The 14,642-nt window shown below is 37.3% G+C and overlaps 1 long non-coding RNA gene across 1 annotated transcript; it reads right to left on the reverse strand.

Annotated features, from left to right (window-relative positions):
* Positions 1 to 13,114: 13,114 nt before the first annotated feature.
* LOC127127033 (uncharacterized) lies at positions 13,115 to 14,277 on the reverse strand. Its single transcript, XR_007805201.1, has 2 exons — positions 13,868 to 14,277; positions 13,115 to 13,359 (listed from the first exon to the last, which is right to left on the reverse strand). It is a non-coding gene; the product is annotated as an uncharacterized LOC127127033 (long non-coding RNA).
* Positions 14,278 to 14,642: the final 365 nt, after the last annotated feature.

Raw genomic sequence — 14,642 nt, forward strand, 5'->3', positions numbered from 1 at the left:
ACTTCAATATTGGGATGGGCCAAGAAAAGTCTTTAACCTGAACTGATCTGCAAGCGAACCTTGCAGTAGCGCCAACCTGCATGTTTTGTCTCCAACAATGCAATATACCGTCATCATTCCCACTCTTGAACCGCAAATGACAACAACAAGGCTTGATGTTGTATGCCAGGATATGAAGTCATTTACGGCCCTGTCTGAGATTCTTGTAGCCGCAAAGCAGCATTCGTTACCAAATCAGACAAGCATGAAGATAAAGTGGCCTTTGACTGGTGTCGTTCCAGGTCAGCTTTTTTAAAAAAACCATCTTATCATTCAAATATACGTAGCAAGTTACCAAGATGGATCTGTTCGGATATGGGATACTTCATATTCTGCTCTTTCACTTGTTTACAACATAAAACTGGAGGTGAATGATGTTAAAATGGGCAGTGTAAGTTCACCAGTGTCAGCATTGGATTTCTGCCTGTTTGTGACAGAAAATGGAACTAATGTTCATAATGTGAATCAAGGAGACAGACTTTATTGCAAAGCAGTGTTTTCCCTTCAAAACTCGGTTGTATGTGGGTTACATTTTGCAAATCTTGGAGGGAATCTTGCAGTTGGATATGAACATGGGCAGGTGGCCATGCTTGACACATTACATCATCAATTCTGTTTCTTACAAGTGTTGCATCTGACACATCTTCAACAGTAGTTTCTCTGAAAGTAAAATTTTCAGACACTTCTAGCTTAAACATTCCACAGGAATCTGTATTTGATATTTCTGGCAACTCCGGAAAGGGGCTAGTCTTTGTTATGACAAGGGATGCACACTTTGTTGCCGTGGATGCTGAAACAGGGAATATGGTTTGTAATAGGTCAATATACCCAAAAGTAAAGTCAAGTGCAATTTCAATGCACATTATAGATGGTACTTCTGAACTATCTGCTGAAAAACCATAATCTGGGTCACCTCAGAAGAATGGTTCTGAAACGCAAGCTAACAACAATCACTCACATATGAATGTAGATTCATCTTCTAACGGTAATATCTTTTCTAGTGCAGAGTCTACTACGGTATCACAGTCACAGCTACTGCAGCAGAAACAGCATGTTGGTGACCAAAGTCATGTATTGTCGAACCTTGGCAGCCAAATGAGTAGTGGAATGAGATCCGGTTTGCTGCAAAAACAAGTTACAAACTCAAATGGTGCTATAAATAGTGGGCTGGGCTTTATTGGTAACAATGTCCAACTTGCTAATGAACCAGGCATTTCTGATGGTTATGCCTCAACTTATGCTAATTCCCCTAAACACATACATCAACACTTTGACCAAAATCAGAAACCAATAGTGCAAGGTGATAGATATGGAATGAATAATGTTGACCCTTTTTGCTTCTGGAAACTTTTATGGATCTATGGCATCTTTTGGGTCTATAATGAACACTCAAAACACAAATTCAGTAAAACTGCCATCGATACCCAAGACTAATTCATTGATTAGCAGTCACTCAAATTTGCATGGTATGCAGCAGGCTACTCATATGAAATCCCAAGCAGTCAATCAATTGGAAAAGTTTCAGTCTTCATTGGCTTCAAGAAATGCCTTTCTTCATTCTCAACAACAGTATCAGCAAAGGCCCCAGCAATTCCAACAGCTAGAACAGTATTCACAATCACAACAACAATTTCAGTTGAAACTACATAGTCAGCAGCCTCAGCATTTGGTCAATGACGATGGATTCAATCAGTCTCAGTTGTCTTCCAATCTAGAAAACCAAGTGAAGATGGAGCCTGGAATTGAACACCATAAAGAAGTGCTCAATTCTCATGTTCCTGAACAGTTCCATATGTCTGAGATGCAGAATCAGTTCCAGCAAAATTCATCTGAATATTGTCCTAGAAGTGCTCAACACCTTTCATTTCCATCTGGTCAGCACGATTTATCGTCATCAGCACCTCAATTCACACCTCCTCCCTGCAAGCATCAAACAATACATATCATATTCAAGTGAATTCGCAGCAGTGAATAGCTTTTTACCGGCGGTAAAAATTCACAAGCAACAAAAGGGAATCAAAATATTTCCAGGAAGAGGTACAAGGTACAAGTTACCTTTTTCAGAGCAAGCACCAAAATGGGGTAGACACTAGAGCAGCACAAGAAAGCACTTCCAATTCCAATACTCTTTTGATCTTAGTGACCAATTCCAAACCCTAGCAAGTGAATATAAAAGCAAGAACACTCTCTTCATGGAGAGGCGGCTACCATTCAAAAAGAAAAAGAAAAGAGAGGAGAAAGACACATTTTCGAAATCTCTCTCTTCTACACAAAACACGCACACAGAACCTTACCCGGTTCTTCATCCATCATCACCCATTCCAAACTTCATCTTTCCCAACAACCATCACACCATTCAGCACATATTCATGAACGGTTGAGGAAATAAGGTTGCAAAGCTTCGAAGACAGCAAGATCAACAACAAGACAACTGTTTGTTTGAAGTTTGTTTTCGCATTTCGGTAACGGTTTCGATTCAGATCCGTGTTGATTTTTTTTCGTCTATTTTTATTTGTCATTTCCATTCATGTGGGATTTTGTTTGAATGTTTACCTGCATATGTTCTTTCTAAAAAAGATGGGAACGATGAACAGTATATTTTAAAAAAAAGCTCCCTACTGTTCTGGTGTATGTTTATTTATTTTATTTTTGCTTGCATTTACGCGATTCCAATGGCTTTTGTTACTTTCCCATGCTAACTATGTCATCAGTAGACCGGTGGGAGAATTGGTTAAGCATCAATCTTGACAAGCCATGGGTGGTGGGTTCGATACCCCTGTGCTGCACTTTGGTCTTAGTTTTTTCACTTTATTCAACTTTTAATCTTTGATTGATTTAGGGTTTATTTTATTATTAATCATTTTGTTTTATTTTATTCTCATTTTTCGACTTTAGCTTTTATTCTTTCGCCGTTATTTTATTTTTATTTGTTAACATCGATTTTAATTTATGGATTCAACAATTCCCATGTTGTTTATCCACGATTATTTTTATCGATACATTGATGGTATTTTGCCGCGTTTTGATTAATCACATATGACATTTCGATTATTGTTAATATGTGCAAACCGGCTTTGAGCACATTATCTAGATTTCTTGATTGCTTTTTTTTAATTTCCATTTGCCTTGCACGTCATTGCGTTATGCGACTTTGATTCGCATCTTCGCATTCCGATTTTTAATCCGTGCACGTCCCGATTTTATTTCTTTCAATTTAATTTTTGAATGTGTTGTAAATATAATTTATGATTGATATTTTCTTCACATGGCTTACTCTTGGGCCTTCTTACAATGACACAGTTCTCTTGCACTTACACTCATACATCGCATTGTTTGTTGTTTGGGCCCGATTTAATTATTTCATTACTTTGAATCCCCATTCGACAAAATGTACCCCCACTCCCATGGCATGTAATAATTTTATCGCTTTTTATTTCTTTGGTTGCTTGACTGTTTAGTTAGCTACTAACACAAGAATAAAATCAACCATTTCCAAAAGATAAAAAATAATGACTCGATCCAACGTCGAGTATTTTCTCAATAAACAAATCAATTCATTTCTCCCTCCCATTCTATTCCATTTCTTTCAAACTTTCATCAAACGCTTGATTCAACGTCAAGTCATTTTTCATAATAAAAACTCAAAAAATATTAATTCATATTTAAGACCTTTTCAATAAAGATAGAAATGGAACGTGGTGGATACCACACACTCCTGAGACTAGGGTTCGAGATGGATGCCTCGCCTATCTTAGCTCTCGCCATCATCCAAATCTATCTACTCTGTTTCTCTCAAACATTCATTCAAAAATTTCTCTTAAACGTCCATCAATGCTTGATCCAATGTCAAGTCATTTTCAAAACAAAACTCAAAATACTTAATTCCTATCTAAACACCTTTCAATAAAGATGGAAATGGAACATGGTGGATACCGTGCACTCCTGAGATTAAGATTCGAGGTGGATGCCTCGCCTATCTTAGCTCTCGCTGTCATTTAAAATTGTCAATGCGGTTTCTTCAAACACTTTCTCAATCAAATTCAAAACACCTAATCCTTATTAAACACTTTTTGCAAATAAGATGGAAATGGAACGTGGTGGATACCACGAACTCCTAAGACTAGGATTCAAGATGGATATCTCGCTCATCCAAGTTCTCGCCATTATTCAAAACACATCAAACCAATCAATTTCTTTTTCTCGCCGCCGTGCGATGTACTCTTAAACCTTTTCTCAAACGAAAGGTACTTTGTTTCAAAACAATGCAAGGCAATATTTTTCCACCTGTTTTGGGTAGTCCAACAATGTTTTCGTTGATTTGACATAAAGTAGTTTTCGCTAAAATCGACCAACAAACAAACATTTTTCTACCCAGAACTACGTAAGCCTTGATTTCTCTATTGAGATACGTATGAGCAGGATTTGTAAATCTTGTCAGGCCCACTAATAAAAAACTTAGGTTTAGTCCTTCATCAAAAATCCAAAAACATTTCTCCTCTCTTCTATTCTTTCTTTCCCACCTAATAACTTGAAAAACCTAACATTTCAAACTAACATTAACGCGCACAACCGACCTAATGGTTCCCGTTGAGTACAACGGACGTGAGGGGTGCTAATACCTTCCCCTTGCGTAATCGACTCCCGAACCCTGATTTGGTTGCGACGACCATAATCATTGTCGTTCTTTCTTGGGTTTTATCGATATTTCCCCTTTCCTTTTAGGAATAAATAAAGTTCGGTGGCGACTCTGTTCAGTCCATCATTGCGAGCGCGCGATTGCGCTTTGCTAGGTCGTGTTCTCATTTTTTACATGAGGTACGACAGTATACATTCAAACTTTTTGAATCTAGAACTCTCATTTCAATGTAGCATTCTTGTGTTTGTGTGGTTTTATGAAGTCCTCACACTTGAGGAAAGCTTGTGATGCTTTCAAATTTCCATTTCATGAACTTTCAGTTTGAACACCATGATCTTCTCCTTCACATTTCTCTCAATATAGGAAGAGTGAGGAAGATCCATGGATACAGTGATGATCTCCATCACACGAGCTTCATTTCCATGGCCTCGTTTTTAATTTTTATTAAACTTTTTTTCTCTACAACTGGTGGCCGGATTCTGTTGACTCGCCGGAGAAGACGGTGGTTTCCACCACCACCACTACGTGTCTTGTCTCCTGGCCATTGGATCTGGATACCACGTTTTAATCTTGATTCTCCATTGTGTTTACTTCATTTAATACACGTTGCTATGCGTTTGACTTGGTTGCATCGTGTTCCTCACGATCTTAACCATCTATCCATGGCACGTCAATTAATGAGCTTCATCATGTGGCGTTGGTTTTTTCCATTTATTCTATTTTCTTTTATTTTCAGTTAATTCATTTGATTTTCAAAAATTCATATTTTGAGTTTTAATTATTTTTGTGACTTCATTTGATATTTTTCATGGATTATTTGATTTTTAATAGTTTTAATTCATTTTAAAATACTTTCTGACTTTTGAAAAATCCAAAAATATTTTCATAGCATCTATGGATCATGATAAGTCAATGAAAAATAGTCTCATCAATTTATTATTTGATTTGGGATTTATTTGAGATTTTAATTCATATTGTGCTATTTTTAATTGTTTTTAATTGTTTTTACTTACTTTCTGATTTCAAAAATTGGTGAGAAAATTAGTCAAAGCTTGTTTGACCATGTTGGACCTATGAGAATTTAATTGGACTTGTTGAAGTTGATTTCAATTGAATTTAAGGTTTAATCTTATTTGTTTATTTTTTATTTGCATTTTATTTTAATTCAAAAAATACCAAAAAAATATTGTTGACTTGTTGACTTGTTATCTTCATTTCTTTTCTGTTTGGTGTTGATTGATGATGATTTGATTCACATTTGATCAATTGGATTTGATTATGGTCTTCTTTTCCCCTCCCTTTCATCTTCATCCTTTTCTTTCCATCAATGGCCAATGAGTTAAAGTCTTATGGTTGGTATTGACAAATGAGAAGTTTAACCTTCTTTGATCCAAACCAAACTCAACTTGATCCATGATCAAGTGAGTTGTTTTGTGTCCAAGATAGGTTGCTTCTTGGTCAAGAAAATAACCTAAAGTCAATACAAGGCCCTTCCCCTTTTGTTTTGGCATGGCAAGTTTATGGAGCTTGGCTTACTAGTCATGATCTCTAACTTGTGTTCTTTGCCTATATTTTTATTGACCGGCCTCAGATAGGCGTGACTACTATATTAGTCCACTTACGATTGCTTAACATAGCGCTACATTGTCTTATGACAAGCTAACATAACCTCACTAATTACTAACTTTAATTTGAGCATTTAATTTCTTGCTATTTACTTTTAATGCCATTTATTTCTTGCTCATTATTCATATTGATTTTCACTTTGCTCACTTGAGCACATACTTTATGTTTATGTCATTTTTCTTTTGCTCATTTTGAGCCCATTATTGTATATAAATATATTGCTATATCATGTTTGTTTTGTGTGAACCAAATGCAAAAGGAGAAAGGACTTAGAATTAGGACTTACCTATGTTTAAAGGAGTTCAAGAGCAACTAGGCCTTATGCCTTTAGAATGCAAAAACTTGTTGAAGAGCAACTAGGCCTCATGCCTTTAGAATGCTAAATTTCAAAGTTGACCTCAAAGGACTTCTCATCCAAACTTATTCTTTGTCCATTCCCTTTATTGTGTTGTGAACTTTTTGATGTTTGCTTTTGTGCGATAGGGATTCCACCTTGAGATTGTGAAAAGAGGACCATTGTCATGAATAGCCAAGTTAAGAGCCAAGCCAAATGGAGATCCTAGGAGCTTGAATTCAAATTGTTTGATTGCTTGCTTGTGTACTAAGTCCAAAGGAAAGGAGCGTCTTGAATCATCTCTATCATTCCACGAAAAGGAACTCCAAGGGTTTATCTTTCCCCTCTTATCTTTGTATGCCTTAGGACTAGCCCTTCTCTTCTTCTCCCCACTCTAACCAAGCCAAAAATCATTTTCAAAACTTTGACTTTATTTCAAATTAGAAACCTAGGCCTTATGCCTTTGACTTTTCAAAACTCTTTTCATAAATACTCATCGTGAATAAACTTTAATCCCACTTTGACTTCATTTTGTAAATAAATCTAACTTGTAAATATAACTCATTTCAAGTTGTTTTGTGGTTCCAATGGCCACTTGTTAAAACTTTTTCAAAACATTAGTCATAGGTTTGAGTTATCATAGTGGTTGATGTATATCTCACCTCATCCTTAGTGGTTGGATTATAAGTCTTCCATGCTTATTACAGGGTTAACCCCTCACTATCATGTTGAAGCCTTCCTCACATGGTGGATTGTTGGTTTAGGTTGAGTTTTCTCCCTTTGATAACAAAAGACCTTAAGGCTTTTGGTCAAATCAATTCACCAATCTTTGAGATTTTTACCCCGAACTACGAGGTTTTGATCCTCCTTTGTGATGGTACGTAGGCAATGGGTTCATCCATTCAAACAACAATATTTGTAAATATAATATATTCTCTTCTCATCCCCCCAATCTTTTGTACAAATATTTTCACAAATACCAACCTACAACACATATTTGCAAAAAGGGTTCCCTTAGAGTACTAAGGATGTTTTGGGTGCGTAAAACTTTCCCATTCCATAACCAACCCCCTTACCTAGATCTCTGACATTTTTATTAGTTTTTGATTTGAAAAACTTCTTACTTGGCTTTTGTTCGCTTTTTAGCCTTTCCTTTGGACAAATAAAAGTGTGGTGGCGACTCGAATTGTATGTTGACTTTTGGTTTAGTCAATAAACCTAAAGGTAACGAAAACCCCGCTACAGAAAAGTGGCGACTCTGCTGGGGACCATCTTTCCTAGTGGGTTTATCCTACTTTTTGCTTGTATGTATTGTATGTTTATATTTATTTGTGACATATTTTTGTGCAACTTTGGGATAAATATATTGTTTGTAATGTATGAATTTCTTGATATATCAATTGCTTGTATGCTTGGTGGTTTCTTGTGAGATGAGTTCTATACCCGAACTCGAGTGCACTTATGATAGGAGAATGGCATAGTCTTGTTGACTTGTGTGGAGTTATTCCTTAACAAGTTAACTTGCAAGCCCATTCACTTGGTGAAGGTCTTGTTGGGATCAATAATGTCACATGAGTAGTCGTGGTTAGGCATTACTCTTTCCAATAGGATCCTTAGAAGCCAAGGACCTTAGATACCTAGCCCATCTTAGCCTATTTTTAGGACGTAGTGTGAAGATCGTTCAAGTGTAAGATTTGATACGATTGTTACGCGATATTACACTCATAAGAGTCTCTCTTGAGAATATTTTTGGAGGACGAGTAGTCGTTTTATCCGATAATATCCGAAAGATGGGATAATGACTATGGGAACCTTTTTAGAACATGATTATCAGGTTTAACCAGAGTACACTCTTGTTGGGTGGTTCTTAACCGAGACTCCATGCTCGTGACTCTCAACAAACCCTTGATTCGCGGTCGATCCGTTCTCGTATATCCTCAATATCAATGGAACTTGGGTGTTGATAAGGTGTAAGCCATAATCCACCAAAATGGATGATTGATATTGATGATGACTTGAGCCATCCCGTGACCTTTGTGTGGTGTGACTTTCTTGATCCTTGAGTGTGTTTGTTGCATCCATGCATTCATGCATTCATTCGCATTCATGTCATCAACAATAAAGATTTTACAAGGAACTTAAAAGGTCTATTTGCAAATTTTCAGACATGGATAAGCAAAGAAGGAATACGAAGAAGTACAGTTTCAGACAACCCGACTTGAAAGAGTTAAGGAGTTTGGCATCTTATGTATTAGAGCCCTTGGAGTTCAAAGCTCGCCATGGGAAGCTTCTGTCTATTCTTTCTACTAAGGTGGATGAAGGTCTGATGAGTGTGTTGGTGCAGTTCTACGATCCTATGTATCGATGCTTCACTTTTCTGGATTTCCAACTTTTGCCTACGTTAGAGGAGTATGCCTATCATGTGGGTATACCTATTCTTGACCAGTTTCCGTTCAGTGGTTTGGAGAAGATTCCGTCTTCTCAAGAGATTGCTGACACGCTTCATATGGATGTATCTGACATTGTTGCCCATATGACTACCAAGGGTGGAATTCAAGGTCTCCAGTCTGATTTTCTTATTGCCAAAGCTACTTTGTTTGGAAAGGCCATGAGTAAGGAAGCTTTTGAAGCCGTATTTGTATTCCTCATTTATGGGCTAGTGTTATTTCCTAACATCGACAAGTTTGTGGATGTGAACGCTATTAGGATTTTCTCTTCTCTTAATCCCGTTACGACTCTGTTGGGTGACACTTATTTCTCTTTGCATATGAGGAATGCAAAAGGTGGTGGTTCCATTGTGTGCTATCTGCCTCTGTTGTACAAGTGGTTTATTTCGCACTTGCCTCAGACGCTTGCCTTCAAGGAGAACAAGGGATGTCTACGGTGGTCCACGAGACTTATGTCTCTCACTAATGATGATATCTCTTGGTATAATCGTGTTTATGATGGCGTTCAAATTATTGAATCTTGTGGTGAGTTCTCCAATGTACCTCTTCTTGGTATATGTGGTGGAATTAACTACAACCTTGCTTTGGCTCGCCGTCAGGTTGGGTTCCCCTTAAAGGATAAACCTAACAACATTTCGTTGGAAGGATTATTCTTTCAAGAGGGTAAAGATCCCCAGAACTTGAAGGATAGGATGGTCCGCGCCTAGCGCAAGGTTCATAGGAAAGGGAGGAATGAGCTTGGTCCGAAGAACTGTGTTGCTTTGGAACCTTACACCTCTTGGGTAAGGAAGAGAGCTCTTGAGTACCGCATGCCATACGAGTATCCGAGACCTACCCCTATGGTTATGGTTGGGCCTTCAACCCTCCCTAATCAAGGAGTATAGGAGTTGAGAGACGGAGACCGTTCGCGTGCTTGGGTTCGTGAGCGTGAGGAGCTCCTTCAGCAGCTCAAGGATAAGGATGCAATGATAGAGTTTCTAGAGCATCAGGTTATCGATGAGCCCGATGATGTGGTTACTTCTCTCCTTCCTTACTCATCTAGGTTTTGGAAGAGGAAGAATGATCAGCTCGCCAAGGAGAAGGCCGACATGGAAGCAGCTTATGAGAGAGAGGTGAAGAGGCTTCGTGCGACTTATCTTTCGATCTCGAAGGCTTTGGACGATTGCTTCTAGGGCTCCATAGGATGTTTATTCTCCTTTTCTCTTGTATTGTATTTGGTTACCAAAACTGTACTACTTCTTTGGTGTAAAAAGTTTCCAAATATTATTGCTATGAGTATTCCATATATGTTCAATATTTTCAAAACATTTGCAAATAGATGTTTATAAAGTTCCTCTGATAAAAAACAAATCATATGCACAAGCATTGCATGCATCATATGCAGAAGCAGGTTTTGTTCCGAGCTCTTGATCAGTGGTCTAACTCTTTGCTCTTCATTTATTTTGAAGACAAGTTGACGCACCGGTATAACACCCGAGCAAATCATCAGAAGATCATGGAACACCTCTAACAAGAGAACAGAGACCTGAAGGAAGAGATTGCTAGACTGACTGCCATGATGGAGTCAGTCCTTGCTGCGCAAAGTCAAGCTTCACCAACTCCTGCAACTCCTCTCGCGAGGACAGTCATCTCTGAAGTGGCTACTTCAACAGTACCTGATGCCACCACTCACTTCGCTCCTAGTATGCCAGCCGAATTCCCTTGGGGAATGCCATCTAACTTCGTGCCAGAGGGTTTTGCTCCCACTCTTGCTTCTATGTTGGCATCTAGCCCGGTCCTGTCTGTGCCACCTCTCGTTGTGCACACTCTCCCTCGTGTGGAAGTTACCATTTATCATTCTGAGCCATCTGAGGGCCCGAACGTATATGAGAAAATGGATGAGATGAAAGATCAATTCCTTGAGTTGCGCAAGGAACTGAAGACTTTGAGAGGTAAAGATCTTTTTGGGAAGAGTGCTGCTGATTTATGCTTGGTGCCCAACGTTAAAATCCTGGTTAAATTCAAAGTGCCTGACTTTGAGAAGTACAAGGGAAACACGTGCCTGCTCAGCCATCTTGTGATGTATGCTCGCAAGATGTCGACCCAAACAGACAATGATCAACTGCTGATTCACTACTTTTAGGACAGCCTGACAGGTGCTGCACTCCGTTGGTATATGGGGCTGGAGAGTGCAAGCATCCGCACTTTCAATGATCTTGGAGAGGCCTTTGTGAAGCAGTATAAATATAATGTGAACATGGCTCCAGACAGGGACCAGTTAAGGGCAATGTCCCAGAAAGACAAGAAGACCTTCAAGGAATACGCCTAGAGGTGGCGAGAATTGGCAGCTCAGATAGTGCCACCCTTAGAGGAGAAGGAGATGACAAAGATCTTCTTGAAGACTTTGAGCTCTTTCTACTACGAGCGCATGATTGCTAGTGCTCCCTCGGACTTTACCGAAATGGTAAATATGGGGATGAGGCTAGAAGAAGGGGTTCGTGAAGGACGCTTGTCTCGTGATGATGGTTCCTCGGTAAAGAAGTATGGAGGATTTGCCAGGAAGAAAGAAGGGGAGACTCATGTTGTTTCTTCCCATGTCAAGAGAAGACCCCCTTTGAAGAGGAGAGAAGTCCGACCAGCTGTTAACCAACACCAGGTGGCTCATGTAGCACCTGCTTTTAGAGAAGTTTAACAACAACCACAACAACAACAACATCGTCAACAACAACAGGCTTACCAGCCTCGCAACAATAACAACACCAGCACCAACAACTATGAGAGGAATAAGGTAACCTTTGACCTGATTCTGATGACGTATGTTGAGCTTTATCCTTCCTTAATTGATAGGAAGCTGATAACTCCTCGTGATCCTCCTGATGTGCCAGCCAATCCTGAATGGTGGTACAAGCCTGAACTTCATTGTGTATATCATTCCGGTGCTCCCGGATATGACGTGGAGAATTGTTTTCCTTTGAAGACCAAGGTGCAAGACCTTGTGAGAAGTGGGATATTGTTCTTCGAGGATGTAGGCCCAAATGTGAAGAAGAATCCATTGCCCGGGCATGGGAAGGCAGTTGTTAATATGGTTCAGAGGTGCCCTGGTAAGTACAAAGTCCTTTATGTGAATGACATAAGGCAATCCTTGGTAGAGATGCATAAGCTATTATGTGAACACAGTCATTATGAGCATGATCATGATATGTTCCAGGTGTGCACTATCAATGAAAGAGGATGCCGTCAAGTGAGAAGGGACATCCAAGAGATGCTAGACCAGGGGATGATTGAGATACTTCAGAATCGTAATGAGGATGTGTCATACCCCAATTTTGTCCGGCCATTTTGGTTTAATCCATGAGATTTCTTTGTTTCAAAAGTCCCATATTTAGATTTTTTGTATTTAAAATATAATTGTGTTTTTTAATTAAAAGTCTCATGTTTAGATTTTTTTTTAGTATTTAAAATAGAATTGTGTTTTTTAAATTAAAAGTCCCATATTTAGATTTTTTGTATTTAAAATAGAATTGTTTTTTTTTAAATTAAAAGTCCCACATTTAGATTTTTGTGTTTAAATTAGAATTGTGTTTTTTTTTTAAATTAAATTACTATACTTAGTTTTCGTGTTTAAAGTTAGAAATATGTTGTTTTAAAAATTAAGTCATTATACTTAAATTAAAAATTTGTTTTTTAAATTAAGTCATTATACTTAAATTATAAATTTGTTTTTTAAATTAAGTCATTATACTTAAATTAGAAATTTGTTTTTAAAATTAAGTCATTATACTTAAATTAGAAATTTGTTTTTTAAATTAAGTCATTATACTTAAATTAGAAATTTGTTTTTTAAATTAAGTCATTATACTTAAGGAAGAAATATGTTGTTTTTAGAATTAAGTCATTATACTTAAATTAGAAATTTGTTTTTAAAATTAAGTCATTATACATAAATTAGAAATTTGTTTTTTTAAATTAAGTCATTATACTTAAGTTAGAAATTTGTTGTTTTTAAAAGTTGAATGATTAACATAAATAAACATTGAGTTAAATTTTGAAAGATTAAAAGGTAATTACATAATTAAAATTTAATTCAATAAGTCCCAAATAATCCAAACACACATTTGTCTAAAAAAAACTAAACTAAGTAATTACAGTGAAAAAATTGCTACAGATGGAAATAGGTTCCTAATGACCAAAACCAAGCAATTAGGATGAAATCACTTTGGACTTAGTCACAAAAACAGGTTGTCTTGAAGCTTGGAGCATCCACCTTCCATTCCATCAGGTCATCTCAGAGCTATGACCTGCAGAGAAAAATAGCTTATTTAAAAAGCACTTTTTAAAAGCACTTAAAAAACTAAAAAATAACTAAACAAATTACGCAGTTTGAACCTTTACACAACAGGTTAACTTGAACATACAAAAAGGCATTGCAATAATAACTAAAAACAGAACAAATCCACAGAAACAACAATCCCACATAATCTGGGATGGGAAAATCGAAAAAGAAAGGAGTTTTTAAAAAACTGATAAAAATTATTCATAAAGGGTTCATGAGGCGTTAAGAGACAACACAACACAGTAAGCTATTTCTTCTAAAACCCTAAAACCAGAACAACAACAAAGCAGCTTTTTTTTCCTAAAACCAGAACAACATGGCAAGAACAAACGCAGAAAAGCTATTTTTTTCAAAACTCTAAAACAACAATAGCAACCACACACAAAGCTATTTCTTCTAAAAAGCCTAGAACACACAACATAAACATAGCAAAAAAGCAATTATTCTCAAAGAGCACCATAACCACACCTTACCAGAAGCAAATCGATAGTGAAAGAAAAGTAAGAGGAAGGAGTGGCTAGTGCGAAGAGGTCACCGGATTCACGACGTTGGCGTCATCGACGAAGCCGCCATCCTCGTCGTCGCTTGCTGAGAAATAGTACATCGGCGCTGAGGTTTGTTTACCGTTGCGGTTAGAGGAGGTCGGAGCAGAAAGCGCGAAGGTTTCACCATTTTGGCATCGCTGACAGCGGCGATACGACAGGGCTCTTCTCCCGGCCGATCTGTTTTTTTTCCTCCTAGCAACTCACTGAACAGGTGAGGAATTCTAACTTCACCAAAGTGAAATTCTGACTTCGTACCCATTCACATAGCAGAATACCCTATCTCTAACTGGGCTTAGCACGCGTGTACAAGGCTCACATGCACCTTTTTCTTTAATTATTGTTTGTTAATTGGTCCTTAGAAATAGCATTGATCTGTTATTTGATTAATTAGCTTAACTAGGACTTAATAGATAATTTAGAAATTAAATAAAGTAATTAGAAATGCTAGGTTAGAAATATTAAAATCCTAATTAGAAAAATGTTTGGGTTAGAATAAAAAATTAGAATTAAATAATAGTTTTAGAATTTTTAAGTTAATTAGAAAGTATTAGAAATATTCTTAGAAATATAATTAGAAATATTAGCTTTAGTTAGAAATTTGGATGAGGTTTTAGATTTAGAATTAATTTTAATTAGGATCTTTATAATTAGAATTTTAATTCGATTAAACTATAATAATTGAGATGGTTGTTTTACCCATAGA

This window comes from Lathyrus oleraceus, chromosome 3, assembly GCF_024323335.1.
Source record: "Lathyrus oleraceus cultivar Zhongwan6 chromosome 3, CAAS_Psat_ZW6_1.0, whole genome shotgun sequence".
In the NCBI taxonomy this organism is placed as follows: domain Eukaryota; kingdom Viridiplantae; phylum Streptophyta; class Magnoliopsida; order Fabales; family Fabaceae; genus Lathyrus; species Lathyrus oleraceus.